The sequence below is a fragment of the Lepidochelys kempii genome, chromosome 18 (genome assembly GCF_965140285.1).
Source record: "Lepidochelys kempii isolate rLepKem1 chromosome 18, rLepKem1.hap1, whole genome shotgun sequence".
Classification (NCBI taxonomy): domain Eukaryota; kingdom Metazoa; phylum Chordata; order Testudines; family Cheloniidae; genus Lepidochelys; species Lepidochelys kempii.
Genome location: NC_136397.1, coordinates 4,306,193 through 4,311,490, shown reverse-complemented (window position 1 = coordinate 4,311,490; position 5,298 = coordinate 4,306,193).

Here is a 5,298-nt window from a genome sequence, read left to right as displayed (position 1 = left end):
CGCATGCAGGTCAGACCCTGAAGGTCTGTGTATAGCTGCAGCCTTGGTCCAGCATCTCTAACCTCAGCAGCCTGTCAGCAACACTCCAGTCAAGCAGCCTTGGTTACTATTGGTAGGGTGACCCCAACACACTCCCAATCCCGAGTTTTCCGCAAAACGTTTGTTCTGCACAGTCCAACCCTCTCCTGGACAGTTCAGATATTAAGATCTGTTGCCCCTGTCCTTACGCTAGTCAAGTTTGCTATTTTAACTAGAGTTACCAAACAGTTCAGTTTAAACACCACTGGATTGGTTTAGATTGAAAATAAAACAAGTTTATTTAAAAAAAATTGGATTTTAAGTGAAATCACATCTCAGAGAAAGTTAGAAATGGTTACAAGCAGATAAAAGTGAAAATGCATCTAAAAGTCTAAAATTTTATCGAGCAAGTTCTGGTTCAAGACGTTGTTTAAGATGACCTTTCTCACCCACAGTGTTCCAGCACTTTCCTTGGTCAGGATCTCTCCCAGAGACCCCAAGGTGCTGGTGCCTTTGTCTTCTTAAGTGAAAGAGAAAATTTGGGATTCTGCACTTTTTTATAGTCCAGTGAACCTTTGTGGGTTACCATTCAAAGTTAGGTTTATTCAAACAGTAAAGAAGGTGATATGGAGTCTGGTGGTGAAGGGGAGGCTCCATGCCTTTTCTTCCCCACCTGTGTTTGCTGAAATGCAAATTTGCTATGTCTCCTGCCATCTCCTCCCCCTGCTGTCTGAGGACCCTGTTTACTACTTATATGTAAACTGAGGTAAACACACATGCCTTTGTTTAGGATAGACCTGTTTAACAACTTTTGCATAGGCAGGATTATGTGGTTTTGGACATGTGCTAATAATATCATACTGGGGGATTTCATGATATTACATATAATATTGCTACATACATTTCACTATGATATTATTGATCAGTGAGTTATTTGTTTTCAAATGATACCTTACAAGCCATATTTTGCACAAAGATTATTACAATAGTCATGTAGGGTGTGAATACAGAGATGCTTTTAGTCATAGCTGGTTGGTAAAAAATGCTCCCCTATCAGATCTCAAGGAAGATAACCAAGTATAATCCTGGTCTTTAATATCCTCTACGGAAGGAGGGAGTATCAACTTTATGGGAAATTAGTGTTCAATTAAATATTCCCTGTTCCACAACAAATTGAAAGGGCCAAGTCTGCACTAGTCAGCCAGACCCTGTAACACACTATCGTCTTGGCCCCAAGACAATTTCTCTTGAAGAAGAAAGGACTTCTCAGATCTTAGACTGTGAACTGGTTACACAACATTCTCCTGTCCCAAGATGACTGTTATGGGGTTCCCAGGGTGCAACCTGAACTGTGGGATCGCTAAGCCCTCTCTCCCACATAAGAATGAACATACTGGGTGAGACTAAAGTGCAGGCGCCAACTTTTCAAAGTGCTGGGGTGCTCAACCCTTTCCTCCAAGGCCCCACACATGCCCTGCCTCTTCCTGCCCCTGCTCCACCCACATCTGCCTCTTCTCATCCAGTTCAGTGCCCTCCCCTGTGTATACTCTATCCTGGCTCCTCCCCCATTCCCCAACATGCTGCGAAACAGCTGTTTGCAGCAGGAAAGGGGAGGAGGCGCTGAGCTGCAGGGCCTGCTGGTGGGTGGGAGGTGCTGGGGTGGGGGTAAGGGGGAGCTGATGGGGGGCTGCTGGTTGGTGCTCAGCACCCACCATTTTTTCCCCTTGGGTGCTTCAGCCCCGGAGTACCCACACAGTCCACGCCTATGGATCAAAGGTCCATCTATCCCAGTATTCTGTCTTCTGACACTGGCCAATGCCAGCTGCTTCAAAGGGAATGAACAGAGCAGGTAATCATCAAGTAATCCATCCCCTGTCGTCTATTCCCAGTTACTGGTAAAACCGAGGCTAGGGACCCACCAACCTGAGGTATCCTTCACACTGTGATGCTGTTGGCAAGCTACAAACCTCTAGCAAGTACTGTACTTACATAAACATCCACAGGCCGGGGGACACTCAATTGAGTTACATGAATGCTTCTCCCAGCCACTCATGAATCAACAATAGAGAGGCCACAGCCAATTCCCCCCAGCTCCTCAGCCTTGTACTCCAGAACTGTGCCAACTTGCCTTAGTCAGAAGCCTGACCAGTGTAAGTTCATTACCCAGTCTGTCCCCCCTCGATATGCAGAGGACACACACTAGCCTTTGTAATTGAGCTGAGATTTCCCAAGCACTTCAACCAAAACACATGGTTTTGGATAAAATATAAAACAGACTTATTAACTACAGAAAGATAGATTTTTAAGTGATTATAAGTAGTAAGCGTAGTTTCCCCACTTGGTTAAGCATTCTCCATTGTCTCCGTGCTCTCTCTGAGAAGTCTCCATTGTATACAATTCTTGGGCTAGTGGATTCTCAGCATGTCTGGCTACTCCACTGTTGTACCTGAAAGGCTGGTTGTGGGTGTTCCCAACCTCACAACCTATTTCAGTTGCGCACACATAGCAAAACTTTGTTAACTCCACATACAACAATAGCACATACAATCCAATAGGATATTGATGTTCAAAGATCAAGACTTTCAAAATGATACCTCACAAGGCATACTTTATACAAAACAAATCATAATTAAATGACAGAAGTGAATATGGGGGTTCCAGGGTGCTGATTTGAAGTACAGAGTGCCACAATGACCTTTGCTGCACTTGTCAAATGACTCCTAACTTGCACATAATCACAGACTTGTCTGTTGATATCTCAGAGACAGAGACTTGCTGTGATTGTACAGACCGATGCCTGAGAGGTTAACTGAAGAGAATGAGCGTGCTGAAAATCCCTCACAGTTGGTGTGGTTTGAGATTCTCTCCCAAGTATATACAGAATAATGGGATTTTCAGAAGCACTTAGTATGGGCTGGATGAATGAACTATAAGGTAGACAGAAAGCTGGCTAGATCGTCGGGCTCAACGCATAGTGATCGATGGCTCCATGTCTAGCTGGCAGCCGGTATCAAGTAGAGTGCCCAAAGGGTCGGTCCTGGGGCCGGTTTTGTTCAATATCTTCATTAATTATCTGAAGGATGGCATGGATTGCACCCTCAGCAAGTTTGCAGATGACACTAAACTGGGAGGAGAGGTAGATATGCTGGAGGGTAAGGATAGGATACAGACGGACCTAGACAAATTAGAGGATTGGGCCAAAAGAAATCTGATGAGGTTCAACAAGGACAAGTGCAGAGTCCTGCACTTAGGACAGAAGAATCCCATGCACCGCTACAGACTAGGGACTGAATGGCTAGGCAGCAGTTCTGCAGAAAAGGACCTAGGGGTTACAGTGGATGAGAAGCTGGATATGAGTTAACAGTGTGCCCTCACTGCCAAGAAGGCCAATGGCATTTTGGGATATACAAGCAGGGGCACTGTCCGCAGATTGAGGGACGTGATAGTTCCCCTCTATTCAACATTGGTGAAGCCTCATCTGAAGTACTGTGTCCAGTTTTGGGCCCCACACTACAAGAAGGATGTGGAAAAATTGGAAAGAGTCCAGCGGAGGGCAACAAAAATGATTAGGGGACTGGAACACATGATTTATGAGGAGAGGCTAAGGGAACTGGGATTGTTTATTCTGCAGAAGAGAAGAATGAGGGGGGATTTGATAGCGGCTTTCAACTACCTGAAAGGGGGTTCCAAAGAGGATGGATCTAGACTGTTCTCAGTGGTAGCAGATGACAGAATGAGGCATTACTCTCAAGTTGCAGTGGGGGAGGTTTAGGTTGGATATTAGGAAAAACTTTTTCACTAGGAGGGTGGTGAAGCACTGGAATGCGTTACCTAGGGAGGTGGTGGAATCTCCTTCCTTTGAGGTTTTTAAGGTCAGGCTTGACAAAGCCCTGGCTGGGATGATTTAGTTGGGGATTGGTCCTGCTTTGAGCAGGGGGTTGGACTAGATGACCTCCTGCGGTCCCTTCCAACCCTGAGATTCTATGATTTATATGCCAAATGCAAAAGTGAGGTCCAAAACAACTTCCATCTCCTAGAGCACACAACAGTTGGATGCATGCTACATGTGCTGCAAAAGCACTTGCGTCAACCTAGTCCTGATGCTCACAGTCTAGGTCTCAGATTCCACTGCCAACACCAGCCTCTACCGTGGCCTGACATCCCATCTGAAGCCACATTCGACCTCGTTACGGAAACCACCTCCCTTCCAAGCCTGGAGGAAGTGCTCATGCCTCAGGGGAGTCGCCTCAGAGTGGACTGAGGGTGTCTCTTCATGGCAGTGCTTTAATGTGGCTATGTAGTCGCTCCCCAGCGCTGTAAAAAACCCACGCCCAGGAGGAGAGTAGCTCCTGCTGGTGCACTGTCTACGCTGCCACTTTACAGCGCTGAAACTTGCATTGCTCAGAGGGGTGTTTTTTCAGAGCTATAATACGCCAGCGTAAACAAGGCCTGATGCCGAACTGCCCAGAGTCGCAGCAGGGCCCTCAGCGACGCGTGTGTGAACGGCATCGGACCGGCGTGAGGCTGGTGAACACCCTGGGGTGGGGGGCGTCTCTGTGCCGGGCTGGGGGACACCCGGGGGGGGTCTCTGTAGGCCCTAGGTACCCCCACCTGCATGCCCTATCCCAGCCAGGCGCCCAGCGCTCACACAGACCCAGCTGTTTCCCACCTAAAGGAAAGCCAGGCCCCTTCCCCGCAGACTGGCCAGGGAGCAGGGCAGCCCCAGGGGAACACCAGTGAGCTCTAGCTCACAAAGCTTCTGCTCCAATAAATTGGCTAGTCCCTGAGGCGCCACGAGTCCTCCTGTTCTTTCTGCACATACAGACTAACAGGGCTGCTGCTCTGAAACCAGTGCAAGCCAGGGCACGTGCTGCGGGCCGCCGGCTCCCCACCCCCTGCTGTAACCCAGCGCTCTCCCACCCCGGCCTTCTCCAGGCGGCGGAACCAGCGGCGCTGCTGCACCAATCACGCTCCGCAAGGGAGGAGTAATGAAACTGGCCGAAAAAAAGGCCCGGCGGCGCTGATTCGTACAGCCAATGGGTGTGCGCGTTATATGAGAGGCCGGCTCTGCGGCCAATAGATGTTAGCGAGCTGTGTGTGCGGGATAGAAGCACCCAATAACTGAGAGCGTTCGATGAGGGGCAGGCGCCGTATCCAATGGGTGCGTCAGTGACCGCGTGGGCGGATTTTTAGAAGCCAATGAGTTTGCACGTCGCGTGACGGTCAAGCTCCGCAGCCAGTGAATGAGCTAGTGGGCGGTGCATGCGGGGTGGCTAGCCG